This window comes from Zingiber officinale, chromosome 5A (assembly GCF_018446385.1).
Source record: "Zingiber officinale cultivar Zhangliang chromosome 5A, Zo_v1.1, whole genome shotgun sequence".
In the NCBI taxonomy this organism is placed as follows: Eukaryota; Viridiplantae; Streptophyta; class Magnoliopsida; order Zingiberales; family Zingiberaceae; genus Zingiber; species Zingiber officinale.
Window position 1 is genome coordinate 53,998,659 of NC_055994.1, and position 18,398 is coordinate 54,017,056.

The window sequence follows — 18,398 nt, forward strand, 5'->3', positions numbered from 1 at the left end:
TTTTTTAAAAAAATTTAAGTTAAAATAATTTTTTAAAAAAATTTAAGTTAAAATAATTTTTTAAAAAAATTTAAGTTAAAATAGTTTTTATGAAAATTTTGAGTTAAAATAATTTTTAAGAAAATTTTAACTTTAAATAATTTTTGCGTTAAAATAATTTTTAAAATAGATTTCTAAGTTAATTTTAATAAAAAAAATAGATTTTTAAGTTAAAAATAAAATAATTTTGAGAATATATTTTTAAGCTAATTTTAAAATAATTTTTAAAATAGATTTTTAAGTTAATTTTCAAATAATTTGAAAATTAGTTTTTTTTAAAGATAATTTTTCACTTAGTTTAATTTTAACTTAGTTTTAATTTTAATTTAATTTTAGTTTCAATTTAATTTTAATTAAATTTAATTTAAATTTAATTTAATTTTTATTTTATTTTATTTAATTTTAATTTTAATTTTAATTAATTTTAATTTTAATTTAATTAGATTTAATTTTAATTTAATTTACTTTAATTTGATTTAATTTTAATTTGATTTGATTTGATTGTAATTTAATTTAATTTAATTTTAATTTTATTTGATTCGATTCGATTCGATTTGATTCTATTCGATTTGATTCTATTTGACTTGATTTGAATTAATTTGCTTTGACATCCTTAGTCATCTCACCCGATATTTGTTTTCAATCATGGAAACCTATAATTTTTGTGAGATGAAGTTAAGTTCAATTTTAGGCTTTGGTTAACTTTATGTTAGATTCAAGTTTAGCTTTGGGCTCAACAAATAGACATTTCTGGATAAACTTCTGGGTTATGGTGAGTTATCTGGACATCATTAGAGTAGCCATGGTTTTGAGGTTTTCCTATCCACTGAACTTAGTATAAAACCTTGGTCTAACTAATTAGGATTCGTAAGGGGTAGCTTCAGTTAGTTCCACTCAGCCAAATGCATCAGGTTGAAGCTATATCTTCCTAGACATGCATAGACTGAGCTTCCATAACCTACTATCATCCAAAACTTCACCAGTACTGTAGGTCAAGTTAAACTTACTCTCTTTTTAAGCTAATCCTAATTACCCTGCCGGGTAGGTTATTTTTGGAAGTGGCAAATAACTTGGAGCCTCCCTCTAAATTATTGATTTTCCTTTTAAAATTTTTAATTTTATAATTTAAATTTATGTTTTTAATTTTGAATTAATTAAATTTGTCAAATTGTCCTTCTTTAAAAGAGTGAATTTAATATTTAAATTTTCTTTCAATTTTGACTTTATTAAGTTAATTGAATTGTCTTTCTTTAATAGATTATTGTTTAAGTTTTTATTAGTTTTTAGATTCGAATTGACTAAATCGTTTAAATTATATTTCTTTAAATGTTTATCTTTTAACCTTTTTTTAATTGTTAATTTTGAATTTTCTAGATTATCTTTGTTTAATATGTTATCTTTAACATTTAATTTTTTGTTAATTAAATTATCTTGAGTTTGGATAGGATTTTCTTGATTGATATTGTCTAGATTATTATTAAATAATTTATTAAGAAATTTATTAATTTTATCTACATCAATATTGACCTTGTCATCATTATCATTTGAATTTTCAGATTTGTTTAAGTTTAAATTTGAATTTTAAATATTATTAGTTGAATTTTTCTTAGAGGTGGAGTCATTCAAATTGATTTGGTTATCATTTGAATTATTAGAGTTATTAATTATTTTCAGATTTTTTTGAATTTTATAAATTAATTAGATTTATTTTAGTAGATAATATCCTAGGGATATTTTTGCATGTATTGTCAAATATATTATTTTCAAGTACATTTTCAGAAATATCCAAATTAACATGCATATTTTTTAAACTACTACTAGCAGGGGTATTTTAGTAAATATTACTAACCTTGAGTGTTGGTGCAACCTTAGGTCAAGGTTGACCAGACTCGAGTTGACTTGACTCGAGTTGTGTTTTGATGTTTGACGAGTTATGTTTGACAATGTTTGACGTGAACAGAAAAGTTGTATCTTGATGTTTTACAATGAAACAAGCTTGGGAGATTGTGGGTGCAACCCGTGGTCAAGGTTGACCTGGTTGACCCGAGGTGAGTTGACCTGACTCGGAAAAGTCCAAGCAGGGAGCTTGGCACGGGAAAAGTCCAAGCAGGGAGCTTGGCATGGGAAAAGTCCAAGCAGGGAGTTTGGCATGGTGAAAAGTCCAAGTAGGGAGTTTGGCATGGTGACAAGTACGGGAGAAGTCCAAGTATGGAAGCTTGGCACATGGGAGTCGGAGAGGGCTCGGTAGCTCCTCCGGACTGTGGTCGAGAGGGCTCGGGAGCTCGTTCTCTGGGCCGGATGGAAGTCGGAGAGGGCTCGGTGGCTCGTTCTCCGGCCTGGTCGAGAGGGCTCGGTGGCTCGTTCTCCGGACCGATGTGGAAAGTCGTGGTGAGTGAAGCCGGGCGGATAAGTCTCGTGAGTGAAGTCGAGCAGTGGGAAAGTCACGTGAGTGAAGCCGGGCGGTTGTGAAAACCCTAGTGAGTGAAGCTAGGTGAAAGTCCCGGTGAGTGAAGTCGGGCGGTGAAAGTCACGGTGAGTGAAGCGAGGCGGTTGGAAAGTCTCGTGAGTGGGCGGGCGAATGGAAAACCACAGTGAGTGAAGCCGGGTAAAAGTCCTAGTGAGTGAAGCTAGGTGAAAGTCACGGTGAGTGAAGCCGGGCAAGGGAAAAATCCAGATGGATCGAGGGTGATCGGACATCCGGTGTTGGAAAGACCAAGTGGTTCAAAGGATCGGACACTTGTTGGGGAGTCTTAGCAGGTCAAGGAGTGACCGGATGCTAAGCATGATGTACCAACAGGTCAAGGTTGACCGGATGTTGGTTTGGAATGTTTGGGACTTGGTTTGGGCAAAAGCCAAGCTCTGTCGATCGATGGATCGATCGATACTCTGTCGCGGTCGGTGCAGTGAGATCGAGGGCGATGGTGTTGGGTTTGAGGTTGGATTCCCCCAATTCCTTGGAAGGCGACGGGCGAGCAACCAGATCGGATCGGTCCTGATCGGTCCCCAGGACCGATCAGAGGTTCCCTGGACCGATCAGGGAAGCCTGATCGGTCCAGCCTTAGCCGTTGGCTCACAACGGCTAGTCTTCTGTCTTCTGTTCTTCGCAGGTGCAGTGTAGGTTGAGTGCAGGTTATAAAAGGAGCTTTGCTGAGCTTTGCTGAGCTCTTAGCTTACTGAGCTTCGTGTGAGCTCCTTCTTGAAGCTTCGGGTGAGCTTTCCTCGACTAATCAGCTGCTGCTGTGAGTTTCCTGAAGTTGCTGCTTCGGATTCCAGTCGACAAGAACAGTAGGCAAGCTTTGTTTTGTACATTCATATTGTCTTCTGTTTTGTGCTGTATTTTTGTACACCTTTCTTGCTGTTGCAAGAAGTTTCTGTGGCGAGGTTTCTCCACCCAGAAGGAGTGTTCTTATTAGCCGGTTTTCTGGGGACTCATCCACCGACGGATTGATAGGCTTCGTCCACCTTACGGACACGCCGAGGAGTAGGAGTTTCATCTCCGAACCTCGTTACATCGACGAGTTTGAGGTTTGCTATTCTCCGTTGTCGTTTCTATTGTTTATTTCCGCTGCGCTAACCTTGATTTGTAGAAAGAAACGAACGATTTGGGGCGGTTATTCACACCCCCCCCTCTCTAGCCGCGTCCATCGATCCTAACATTGAGCGCATCCCCTAATTCAGTAGGCTTCTTCGTTGGATCTAACTTGAGTCCGAATTCAGTTTTGACTTGATTGTCTAACTCCAACGGCTCCTTGTGAAGCTTGGTCAGGCAGGTCCAAAACTCGTGGGCATCCTTGACCTTTCCTATCCTGTAAGTAACTTTGTTAGGTAATAAATCTAAAACTAACTTTATTACCTTTTGATTTTCTTTCGAGTTTTGTGTTGATCTTCTCAGTGTCATGCCACCATTGAAGTCGTTCATGAGAATAAAAGTTTCCATCTGCATCGTCCATAGATTGAATTCATGTCTCTTGTGCATCTCATATGGAGGTGGTTCGTGAATGCTTCGTCCTTCGACTTGAGCCATTAAGCACTGAAGATAGAAAACTAAAAAGTGGTGTCAAGACTTGGTTTGGATTAGTAGTATAGGAGAAAAAAATATAATATTTCACCAATTTCAAAAATAATAAAATATTAATAAAAAATATTATTTCAAATTTTGGTAAAAGTGATATTTTGATAATACTAACTAACAGTGAAAAGATGACAATGAATTTTTTTTAAATAATTTTGGAAGCAAAAAATGAATGATATATATTTTTCTTTTTTAAAAAGAACCGCCCTTACTCGATTGGTGGTTACACCAATTCAAAGCAGTACCTGCTTTGATACCACTTGTTGGATCATGAAAGTCACTAAATGGGGAATAAATAGCGATCTAAAATTTGAAGTTGAATATACAGCGGAAAAATAAAAATCACAACGTTAACTTAAATCAGTTTTACTTGGTCCGGAGTCTTCGTTGACTGCTACTCCAAGACCCGCACTCGTCGAGTGCTTTCGTTGGACAATTCACTAGTAGTTTGAAAAGTGTTTACAAATGAAAGTACAAGAACTCATTTTAAAAAAAATAGAAAACCGACAATAATTGAAAATGACTTGAGCCGCAAGTTGTCGGAGAAGCGTCGTAGCGTCGCAGGAGCAGAGCGCAATAGAGCAGTCGTAGAAAGCAGTTGTTGTGTTTCAGCTCTGGAGGTAGTCTCCTTATATAGGAGTGCTCTGGGCGCCCGGATCCCTTCCTGGCGCCCGGATCGTGACGTAGACCCGGCCAATCAACATGCTCCATATTTGCGACGGGATAAGTTTTTTTGCCTTCCGGGCGCCCGGACCACCATTTTCCAGAAATACCTTTTCCTATAAGAAAATGTTAGTCCGAGGCAAAATAAATATTAAACTACCTTGCAAAACAAAAGTTAGCACAAATATAATAAAATAGGGTAATAATTAGATTTTGTCTCACCGAGACCGGAATCTAGTCACAATCTCAACTTAGATTCCCGAAATGATTCTAAGTTGGATCGACGGATACTATTCTCTCGAATGGGGAACGCGTCCTCACCAAGTCACTCCCCTCCAATGACTTACATTAACTTACCTGCCACACCTGGTCAACCCGTTAACCTGTCTGGACTTCATGCTAGCTATCAGGTCAACCCGTCGACCTAGCTAGACTTTGTGCCAGACATCCGGTCAGCCTGTCAACTTGTCTAGACTTCGTGCCAGCTATCCGGTCGGCCCGTTGACCTAGCTGGGCTTTGTGCCAGACATTCGGTCAGCCTGTCGACCTATCTGGGCTTCGTGCCAGCTATCCAGTCGACCCATTGACCTAGCTGGGTTTCTCCTGCACACTTAGTCAAAGTGTTATATCATAGTGAAACTAATTTAACCTACTTTATCATTCATCAAAACTTGAGTTAGACCGTCAGTGCTAACCGCACCAACATAAACACCCCCCAGACTTAAACTTTTTATCGTCTCGATAAAATCAATATGATGGTGAAGGTGGGGGAAATGAAGGTCCCCGTCATGTACCGGAGGTGAAGCTGGGCATACCAGGCAAATGACTAATATGCTGATGGTATTGGAAAAGAGAATCCGCCTGCTGTCTAGTAACATCCTGTTAGGTTCGTCGGGCCGCGAAAACCGCTTTTTCGCGTCGCGGAAACCCCGAGTCACCCAAAGCCATGGATCTCGTGCAAAGATTCGTAAACAAAACTTTTCGAAAAACCTTTTTCTTGTACGAGTTTGTAAAAACTTTAGATCTACACTAAAGTTAAGATCATTACCCTTGTAGCGAAGCCCTTCGCGTTCCCGCTCGTCCAAGGTGCCGGATCTCTAGACCGTCAAGTGTACGGTCCTCTAGAAGTATCCACACGAACAATCCTTGATGGAGAAGACCAAACAAAGGTATGCTAGCACCTTGTCTTGTTCGGCCAAGAGAGGAGGAGAGGGAGAAGAGAGAGCTCTAGAGGAAGAAGATGACTTAATCACACTTGAATGAAAAATGAATATTTTCATTCCCCACTAGAGTGGCCGGCCACATCTTGGAGGTGTAACTCCCCACATTAATTCCAATTAATATGGAGACCATTAAGAGTTGTAACCCCCATGAGGTGACACTCTAGGATGATGTGGATCAACACTATTGGTCCACATCTTGCCACCTCACTAAATGACATGGCAACAAGTGTAACCTCCTCATTTAATGTGGGTCGGCCACATTAAATGCTATGGAGGCTTGTAACCTCCATGAGGTGGCACACATTGATGATGTGGAGCAATCCTATTGGTCCACATCTTGCCAACTCACTAGTGATGTGGCAAAAAGTCAAGTCAAACATGACTTTTTCTCTTCCTCTCAAATCAAGTCAAACTTGATCAAATCTTCTCATGGTTGATCTAATCCAACCATATAATTCAAGCCAACTTAATATAATGAATCTAATTCATTAAATTAAGTTGATTTAATGAGTCATAATCTAAATTAGACTCATTGAATACATGAATCAACTTGAGTCCAACTCAATTAGCCCAATTTGGATTACTCTTAATCCAATATGATTCATCAAATGAATCTAATCCTCTTGGTTCATCATATGAACCAAATCTCCATCTAATTGTCCTTAGTGTGTGACCCTATAGGTTCTTGTAACGTTGGCAATGCCCTAAACCCATTTAGGAGCATAAGTAATGAGCGGTATCTAGCAACACATCATTACTACCCAAGTTACAAGAATGTCGAGATCCGACATCACCTTGTGACTACCAATTGTGACTCCTCAAAAAATATATGACATTGTCCTTCTATCCTAGACATCTAGATTGATCAATATGAGGCATAGACCGTGTCATCCTCTAATCAATCTAAATCTTGAACTCCAAGTAGACTCACTCGATCAAATGAGCTCAACATCTAATGTTGACTCATTTGGGCATGGCCATGTACTTAGTGGTCTCACTCTATCAAGAATAGCGATGTCGCTCCCGTCATATGGGAGGGATAGATCCCATCTACATCACTCACATCCCTCTGCATAATTCGTTACATACCCAGTAATCGCCTTTATAGTCCACCCAGTTACGGGTGACGTTTGACGAAACCAAAATACATAACTCCTTATGTAGGGATCCATGGTGACTTCAGGTCCAAGGACTAATAGTCATACTAATAGCCACATGAGAAAGTATATGACACTCATATAACGATCCATGATACTTTCTCATGGCGGGTCATTCAGTATACATTCTTCAATGTATACCCATGTGTCAGCTTGATATCTCTATATCCATGACTTGTGAGATCAAGTCATCGAACTGACCTACATGCTAGTCTTATTGCATTAACATTGTCCCTGAATGTTAATACTCGACTAGGAATGATTTAGAGTAGTGTTCCCTATATCATCTCACTATCGATTCAACTAATCGATTGATATAGGTATGAACCTTCTACTCAAGGACGCTATTATACTTAGTCTATTTGGCACTAATACAAATAAGTATAATAACCAAACAAATATCTTTATTAATATACAAGAATATGATATACATGAGTCCATACAATCAAAAAATGATTGGCTCTATGGATCTAACTAACACATCCATGTCATCTATAAAATTTCTCATCCTCTCCTGGTCAACCTTATAATCTTGCAAAAAGCCAATCTCCTGGCCTTGGAAGTCCTTTTGGAACTGAAAATGATCACATACCTCTTGGAACTGGTCATCAGACACTTGAAGCAACCCTCTAATAATTTTTGTTGGGTATTGTGCTTCTCATGAAGCGAATCCAAAGAGGCACAGAAGTTAGAAAAGTCAAATATGAAAGGACCCCTACCATAGGCAAAAGAATGCCTAGAAGGTTCCGGATGGCCGGACAGCTGCGGGTGTCCAGATGACGATCTCGGAGTCTCCTATCTGTGGGCAAACAAACTCGAGTTCTGAATCAGTGATAACCCAATTAGTAGGGTTACGAATCGATGTGCACTCAGGATGAGGAAGGGGTAATGGAAAACCATCCTTTCTAGGAAAGGTAAACCCGTTCTCATCTTGACAAATCATCTACATGGTAAGACAAGAATCAATATCGATCTTGTTGTTGCCATGAATTACTTCCATCTCTTCAAATTCACAACCTAGATTTATAGCTATTTGGGTGATTAAGCAGCCAAAGACTATCATCCCCGAGGATGCTTTCCCAGCTCTCAAAAGGTTTTGTAAAAAATGAAACCCGGAATCAAAATCAGCTTTATTATGCATACCCCAAAGAGAATAAAGTTCTACCTTTCTAACTACCCCATCACTATCACCCCTAGCAAATATGGTTTTACTCATAACTCGATGTAGATATCTAAAAATAGGATTTTACATGCATGAAGCCTTAGCACTAGAGGGCTCATAATGGGTTCTTTGATCCAGTAATAGAATTTCAAACCCCATTCAATTAAAAGATGGAGGTAAACCAAAGCAAATGTTAAAATTACTGAATGTCCACTGAAAATCCTTGTTCATTAGTCTAAAACTTATATTTCTAATATAAGCATCCTTAAAAGTAAACTGGACATTAATTAAGCTTAAAAATTCAAGGACTAGGCTGGGATTGGTCGATAGGTGTGTGTACATCATGTCATTCCAATCAAAAGAACTAATCATCCAATCTACATCATCCTTAATACCCTAAATTTCCATGGTAGTTTTATCCATATATCTAGTGAACACAATTTTTCTTACAACAAAATCATATCAAGCTTTTTGTTTTTGATTTCTAAAGATGATGCAATATTTATTATCATTACCTTCGTTGCTTGCCATCCTCTTGCCTTTGCCTTTGGATGAAGAAGCTTTTCCTTTGCCCTTGTCCCCTTCCGGTGCATCTCCTCTGCTAGATCCATGACTTCCTCATCAGAGTCTTTTCAATAGATGAGATATTGTTGGAGGAAAAGTGAGGGAAAGTTATTGTGGGGATAGGTAGATCTTGAAGAAATAGGAAGAAGAAGATGAAGAGGAAGAAAAAGATGGATTCTTTTCTTCTTGGATTTGGGATTTGGGATGTAGATCTAGATCTAAAACTTGGAGAAGATGAGTCTTAGATCTAGATTTTTGAGGTGGGTGAAGTGGAGTTGGGAAGAAGAAGGATTGGGGAGAAAAAAAGTAGGAATAATGAAGTTTAGGGAAGTAGCAGTGCACACGTGCATTAGCATGGCCGTGTCTTAAAGACATAGCCTAGTTCAAGGTTCTGCCGCACAGCCATGCCGATTGGCACAACTTGATGCTTCTTCCTCTCAGCCTAGGCCACATGCCCGTGTTAATTGACACAGCCCATGTCTCCTTCTGCTCGGGTGACTTCACATGGCCGTGTGAAGTCACATGGCCCATGGCTTTCCCTTCTCTACCAGCATCACACGACCGTGTGAGTTCACACGACCGACTTCTTAACTTGTGTAGCGGCTAAATTTTCTCCTCTTTGATTCTTTCAATTCCTCCATGCCATGAAATGATCATGGCCAACTCAAGGAAGTCACACACAACCTGAAAACAAAGATTTTAAAGAAAAATTTATTAGTTAAACTATCTAAGCAAACAAAAGTAATGAATTAAACTAACTAAAAAGAAAACCCTTGGGTTGCCTCCCAAGAAGTGCTTATTTTAGATCTTTAGCTCAACCCCATCTTAGTTGATACGAACTAAACTCATGGAGGCATGGATTCCCCTCCCAGGGTTGATGCTTCAGCTTTTTCTCCCAGTGCAAGAAGTACATTTGCTCCGGAAGGAGGAAGACCAAAGGGCAAAAAACCCTTAGTATTCATTGGATGAATATAAAAGGGGTTTTGGCATTTCATTTGAGATAAGATTCTTGATCTTCCCTTATTCCTCCTTCTTTCTCCTTGGCTGAATTTCCTCTTGGTCAAACCTCCATGTGTGGCTAGCACCACAATGGTGGTTCTTCTCCAAATCATGAGTTCTTGAGACAGATAGTGTTAGGATGTATACTAAAAGCCTAGCTTTTTATATGAACATTTATTTTGAAATGAGAATCACATTGGTCAAATGTCTGCATTTAGTAAAATGTAGTTGTCCATTTAATTTATATTGTAGATAACATGGTGTGTGGTGTCACACAGAAGATCATGTTATCAGTTCCTTATAAATTATAAATAGTAGCTCACAACCAAGATGGATTGGGACAAACCATTGGAATGGTTGTAGTGTAATTTGGTACTAGTTTATCTTGACTATAAAATTATATTAGTACACTATGTGTGTATTAAGCAGGACCATTTGAGGTTGTTCCTTTTACACTGACTGCATAAAAGAACATAACCTCTGTTATTATGGATGTGCGTACTCTTAATCCCGATATAATAACAAGCACATATACTTAGTATTTATTTCTTTGATTTATCAATGGGTGAGATTTATTCGTTAAATCAATAGACCCGATAAGTTGGGAAATAATATTATTTATATGGTGTGTTGTTGATTATAGAAGGAAACTGTGTCCTAGTTATCTGGGTTGATGATGTCCCCTTGAGGAGCTCATAAGGATTGTCATGTAAACCCTGCAGGTAGACTTAGTCCGACATGACAATGAAGTTGAATGGTACTACTTTTGGAGCTAGATATTAATTAAGTGAGTTGTCAGTAACTCATTTAATTAATGAACATTCGATATCTTAAATACAGAGAGATTAATGCACTTATGATAAAAAAGAGTCCATAATGTAATATGGGATTGGTGCGGTAGTTCAATAATAACTCTTTAGTGGTATGAGTTATTATTGATGAACTTGAGTTGGGTGTTCGGGTCGAACACAGGAAACTCAAGCTCATCGGGAGACCAAAACCAATTTCTCCTCTCGGTCCCTGCTGTAGCCTCTATAAAGCCTCGCGTTCACCTGTTTGATTTTCCTTCTTACCCAAATGAGGGGCCGAACACATCCTTGCTTGGTACCCAAGCAAGGGGCCGACCAAGCCCTCTTGGTGCCCAAGATGTGGGCCGACCAAGCCCTCTTGGTGCCCAAGATGTGGGTTGGCCAAGCCATGCTTGGTGCCCAAGCATGGGGCCGACCATACAAGAAGAGAAAAGGAAGTTTTGTTAAAAATAAAATTTTGTTAAAATCTTTCCTTTTATAAGTTTTCTACAATGGATTAAAAGAGAGATTTTAATTTTGTTAAAATCTTTCCTTTTTTTTGTAGTTATCTACAATGGTTAAAAGAGAGATTTTAGTTTTGTTAAAATCTTTCCTTTTTTATAACCAACCATTATAGGAATAAAAGGAAGATTTTGTTTAAAATAAAATTTTATTATAATCTTTCCTTTTATAACTATTTACAATGATTTAAAAGAGAGATTCTAATTTTGTTAAAATCTTTCCTTTTTGTAACCATCTACAATAGCAAATAAAAAGAAATTTTATTAAAAACATTCCTTATTAGCCGCTAGCAAAGATTATAAAAGAGGAGGAGGGGATGCTCTCTAAATACAACCAAGACTCCTCTTCTAATTTCTTGTGGCCTGCTCTTCCCTCTTTTCCCTTTCCTCTTCATAAGGGTCAGCGACACTTGGAGAAGGACCATCACCTTGTGGTCGGTTGCTTGGAGGAGAAGAAGAAGAAGGAGGAGGCCTCTTTACTTTGTATTCTTTGGTGGCCGAAAGCTAGGAAAAGAAGGAGAAGGTTGGGTGTCTTTGTCTTGGTAGATCATCACCCACACGACGCCCAAGAGGAGGAGAGGAATACAGCAGAAGATCAAGAGGTCTTTAGCTACAAGGAAAGGTATAACTAGTTCTTTATTCCGCTGCGAACTAGGTTAGTTTTTCTTTTTATGGATCCTGAAATACCAACACAAGAGGCTAGCGATTTTGTGTTTCGATTTTGTATTTTGATCTTGTGCTTCGATTGAGGTCTCTTTAGTTAAACCAAGGGTTTACTGTGAGGAGTTTAAATATTCAATTTCTTTGAAAGGCTTTGTCTAGGAAGTGGTGGATGATCCCATAACCAAGAAGGCGGTGTGCCTTGCCAATGACCTAGAAGCCAATCCTTAAAATAGATATTTAATCAACTTCTGTAATATGTTTTAACTTCTGAAGAACACATGAGTTAAACTTAGAGTAAAAATGTTAAGTTTCATTTCCAATCCAAGTTTAACTTATGAAGAACACATGGTTTGAACTTGGAGTAAAAATATTAAGTTTCGTTTCCAATTCAAGTTTAAGAACATATGGGTTACTATGAAAAGTTCTATGATTGTACAAATTTTTATATAGGGTAAACAGAACGGGACTCCGAGTAGCACCCAACAATTGGTATCAAAGCTAGTTTTCTGCCTCTGTGTTTGGTTTTCAGTTAAATTATGCACTTTTCATACATAAATTTAGGTAGGATAATAGTAGGATGTGCAAGTAGATTAACTTTGTAGTTGCAGGCATCCTAGTTTCAACTATTATGGCCCTATTGGGTTTGTGTGTGATTGGACCCTCGGATATGTCGAGGGCATTTTATGTGTGTGTATGATTGTAATTATTAAATACAACAGAAGCTATATTAGTTTATAGGATTTTACATTCTGTTCGATCTAGATTACATGTACATTCCCTTGTGGAATATAGGATCGATAAATGTAAAATTTTATTTTGTCGCGGATCGTATCCTTGTGAGACGTTGTGCTATTTGAGGACTAGAGGCACACGGGAGAAGGAAGCAAGATAGACGCGACGACATGACCCGTTGGCGGCGGCTAGGGTTAGTGGCACACGGAGGACAACTATGGATGAGGCCATAATAGTTGGAAAATTATTTTTCATATTTATTTCCTTTTATGCTGTTTATATGTACTGTGTGTGTGCATGTTAAAATTCCTCACTTAAAATAACTAAGTGGGAGAGAAATTATTTAAATTCCACAGTCTCCATTACTAGTTTGTAAGTGATGCATTCAAAATTACGCGTTGGCTTTGAGTGCCACCCTCCACATCGGATGAGTTTGTTTGCAGATCACTAGATCAAACTTCCTTTATGGATCGTTATAGGAAATTATTTAGGTTTGTGTGATCTTCTCCATCTGAAGGGGCGTAATCCTATTTAATGGGCTAAGTATCAAGTAATGGTATAGACTTAGGCATATTTAATAGTATCCTCCCCATGAGAGTCACTGCTATTATTTGTGTGACCGAAAAAAAAATCAACTATTAATTTTATTTGTCATAAAGTTAGGTTGACAAGATAATAAAATTAATAGGTAAACCCCCCTCTTACAAATCTTTGAATTTGTATACGTCCACACTATTGTGGCATATAAAATTCACAGTATTTTGAGGTGTTAGTGAATTTAAATGTTATTGGTTGAGGAATCAATATTATTTTAAATTCTAATGTTTTGACCAAATATTTTATGATTCTTAGGATTTCAAATGGCTTTCAATCCTCTTGCTGTTATATTGAAAGAAAACAAACTTACTGGTCCTAATTACATTGATTGGAAACAAAACTTGGACATTGTCTTAACTACTGAAGGCTACAAGTTCGTACTTTTTGAGATCTGTCCAAGCTTGCCTAATAGCGATTCTAGTGAAGAGAAGATTGAGAATCATAAGAAATGGGTCAGGGCAGATGAGATGGCACGGTGTTACATTTTGACTTCTATGTCAAATGTGCTGCAACATTAACATAAGACCATGCCTACTACTTATGACATGATGCATAATCTCAAGGAACTCTTCGGACACTAGAATCGGGCTGCTAGGCAGGAGGCTATTAGAAACTTGATGATGACCACCATGACTAAGGAGACACCCGTAAGGGATCATATCCTCAAAATGATGGCTCTTTTGAATGAGATGGAAGTCCTTGGAGCAAAAATCGATGGGGAAACCCAGGTCTATATCATTCTCCAAACGCTGCCTAAAAGTTTTGAACAGTTCTGCCTGAACTACAACATGAACAAAAGGGTTTATTCGTTGGCGGAGCTTCTGACAAAACTTCAAGTAACAGAAGGGCTATTTCGTCAAAGTTCTCAAATTCACATTGCTGAAAACGTTTCTTCTTCTAAACTGAAAGGGAGAAAGAAGAAAAAGAAACAAGTTGGTTCAGCAAATCGATCTCTAGGGACTAGGCCGCATGCAGGTGTGAAGAAGCCGAAGGGCAAGTACTTCACATGCAAGAAGTATAGACATTGGAAAGTGGACTGTCCTAGCAAAAAGGAGAACAATAAAGGTATATTTTATTCTCTAGTGGTTGAAACATATTTAGTGGTGTTATCTACCGGTACTTGGTGTGTAGATACGAGAGTCACTGATCATGTTTGCAATTCATTGTACGGGTTGCAGGAAACTCGATGACTACATGAAGGGGAGATTACCGTCAACATAAGTAGTGCTACAAAAATGGCGGCTGTTGTAGTGGGAGATGTTTATTTATTTTTTTATAGGAATAAAACATTGATTTGAGTAATTGTCTTTATGGATGGATTTTTAAAAATAAATTTTAACTTAAGAGGTTTTTAAAATAAATTTTAAGTTAAAAGATTTTTAAAATAAATTTTAAGTTAAAAAGAAATATAAAATAATTTAATTTAAATTAATTTGAGTTAAGTTAATTTTATTTGAATTAAATTAATTTAATTTAATTAATCTAATTAATTTTAAATTAATTTGATTTAATTATTTTAATTTAATTTAATTTGATCGATTTGGTTCGATTCGAAGTCCTTAGTCATCTCACTCAATCTACGTTTTCAATCAGAGAAACCTATAATTTTTGTGAGATGGAGTTATATTCAGTTTCAGGGTTTGGTTTAACTTTTTGTTAGATTCAGGTTTAGCTTTGGGCTCAACAAATAGGCATTCTCTGGATAAACTTCTAGGCTTTGGTGAGTCAGTTGAACATCATTAAAGTAGTCATGCCTTCGAGATTTTCCAAATAGTTCTATTCACTGAACTTAGTACAAAACCTTGGTCTAACTGGTTAGGATCCGTAAAGGGTAGCTTCAGTTAGTTCCATTAAGCCAAATGCACCAGGTCGAAGCCATATCTTTCTAGACATGCATAGACATAGTTTCCCTAACGTACTATCATCCAAAACTTCACCAGTATCGTTGGTCAAGTTAAACTATTTTCCCTTTGAACTAGTCCTAATTACCCTGCCAGGCAAATTGATTTTGGTTACCCTGTCAGGTAGGTTAATTTTGGAGATTCCAGCTATTCTAGAGCCTCCCCCTGAATTGTTGGTATGTTATTTTTAAGTTTTAATTGTAGGTTTGTGTTTGTTACTTTTATAACTATATTTGACTTGATGATAATCTTATTTTTGATGGGTTCTAAAATTTTTTGATTTTGAGTTTGTTGGTCTAGGTTTGTGTTTTGGTTTTTGATTTGGTTTATCAGATTTTATATAGTATATTTTATCTTTAGGTATGTAATATTGGTTAATTCCTACTTGCATGGTTAAACATGCTTTCGGAACCCAAGATTTGTTTTGTTATTTATGTTGGGTTATTAATTATTTAAATGTTTTATTTGAACTTGAATTGTAGCCAAGCCCGGTTTTATTATAGACTGCTTATTGACTATTTAAAATTAGATATAAGTTCTTAGATCTTGTTGTAAATTTTTCTAACATACTTTTTAATTTATTATTTTATGTTTTTAGTGTTAAATTTTCCTCCTCAAGTGTTAGGTCTTGAGTTGGATTAAAATTTATGATTTGTTCCTTGAGGTTTTGATTTTCCTCAAGGAGCAATTTATTTCCTTTTTCTAATGTAGTTAATTTCTTATCTAAGCAAGCAATTATTTTAAAAAATTTCTTATCCAAATTAGAGTATACCTCTTTGGGACCTTCGGAAACGAGTACGGACTCGTGGCTTGATTCGGGTTCGGACCCGTCTTCCGATTCTTCTTCGAGGGCCATCAGCGCGAGGTGACTCTGGTGCTTCTGATCTTTGGCCTCCGATTCTTCTGATGAGGAGTCGTCCCAGGTTGCTTTGAGAGCCTTCTTCTTGGATATCTTCAATTTGTTGCTCTTCAATCTCGGACACTCATTCTTGTAGTGGCCTTTCTTGTTGCACCTGAAGCAAGTCACGTTCCTTGGTTCGGATGGGGAGTTGATCTCCTGCAGGTCCTTCTTGCTGAAGCTTTTCTTCCTCCTGGTGAACATCTTCCTTACCAGATTCACCAGGTACTCTTCCTCTTCGGAATCTTGGTCGGACTCTTCTCCAGGTTTAGGCTTAGTCTTTTTCTTTTCCTTGGAGGGACCTGCAACCAAAGCAATACCTTTCTCGGCCCCGACATTAGTTTGCTTATGCAATTCTAATTTGCAAAACAGTTCGTCTAATTTTAACTTAGATAAATTATTTGAAATTTTGTAAGCATCCACGATATATGCCCACAATGTATTACGTGGAAAAGCATTTAAAGCGTACCTGATTAGATCGTGATTCTCCATTTGGTGTCCTATCACGTGGAGTCCGTTGAAGATGTCTTTGATCCTCGCATAAAGTTGACTTGCTGATTCTCCTTCCTGCATTTTAATATTAAAAATATTATTTAATAGAAGGTCGCGCTTAGTTACCTTGGCGTTGCTCATTCCTTCGTGTAGTTCAATCAACTTGTTCCATAATTCTTTTGCGTTTTGATGCGGCCCTACTCGGTTCAACTCTTTCTTCATCAGCCCGCACTACAGAGTATTAAGAGCCTTGAAGTCTGTAGAAGATTTCTTTCTCATGTCTGGAGTCCACTGTTCCGGGTCCAGTGGATTTTTGGAATTGTCGACGGGCACCTTATAGCCTCTGGTGACGCTGAACCATTGGTCGAAGTCAGTCTTCATGTAAACCTCCATCCGCTTCTTCTAGTACAGGAAATCATCCCCGTTGAATAGGGGGGCGTACTGTGTTGAAGCCTTCAACTTGAGACATTTTTGTCCTGCACACAATCAAATAAAGAAATAAAGAAAATCCCAAGACTTGGTCTTGGATTAGTAGTGCGGGATAAAAAGAATCTAAGAACTGAATTGGTGTTGCACCAATTTAGATGAATTGCGACGAGAAGATTTCCAAAAAGGTAACAATACCAATTTGGAATATAACGAAAAATTGAAGACAAAAAAAAATGGAAAAAGGTTTCACCCCCTTGTCTGATTGATGGTTGCACCAAATCAGAGCGGTACTTGCTCTGATACCACTTGTTGGATCGAGAATTTGCTAGGGGGGTGAATAGCGATTAAAAAATTTAGTGAGAGTATGCAGCGGAATAAATATGAAAACAACAACGCTAACACAAAAGTAATTTACTTGGTTCGGAGCCTTGGTCGAGTCCTACTCCAAGGTCTGCACTCGTTGAGTGCTTTCGTTGGACAATCCACTAGCAATTGGAAATATACAGATGAAAGTACAATTACTTAAGAAAATTTACTGACAACAATAAGGAAAAAAAGAAAGATGCACGTTGTCGGAGGAGCCTCGCAGCGTCGCAGGAGCGTAGCACGACAGAGCAATCATTGGAAGATCTTGTTGTTCGTTGTCCTTTTCTCCAGGCCTCACCCTCCTTATATAGGAGGCTCGAGGCACCCTGATCCCTTCTGGACGCCTGGAGTGTGACGTAGCCCAGCCAACCATGAAGCTCCATGTGTCGACGTGTGTTTGAGGATAAAATTTACCTCCGGGCTCCCGGACCTCCGAGCGGTCGGACCCTTGTTTTCCAACATTCTCCTTCTTGCAAGAAAATGTTAGTCCGGAGGCAAATGTAAATGATATATCCTACAAAACAGAGTGTTAGCATAGTTTATAATTAAATAGAATAGTAATTAGATTCTGTCTCACCGAGATCGAAATCTAGTCAAGATCTCAACTTAGAGTTTTGAAATGGTTCTAAGTTGGATCGACGCCTGAGTTCCCTTCCAAGGAATGTGTCCTCATAGTCAATCCCTTCCAGTGATTTATCTCAACTTACCTGCCAGATGTCCGGTCAGCCCTTCGATCCGTCTGGACTTCGTGCCAGCTATCCGGTCGGCCCTTTGACCTAACTGGACTTCGTGCCAACGTCAGGTCAACCCGTCGACCCGTCTGGGCTTCTCCTAGACATTTCGTAGAAGTGTTAGATTAATATGAAACTAACTTAACGTACTTTGTCATTCATCAAAACTGAGTTAGACCGTTAGTGCTAACCGCACCAACAATAGATACTACTCTTAACTATTCCTAGTCAAGCATTAATATGTAAGGACAATATTAATGCATTGAGACTAGCATGTAAGTCAATTGATAACTTAATCCCACAAGTCATGGATATGAGATATCATGTTAACACATGGGTATATATTAGAGAATATGTACTTAATGACCCACCATGAGAATGTTTCATGGATCATTATATGA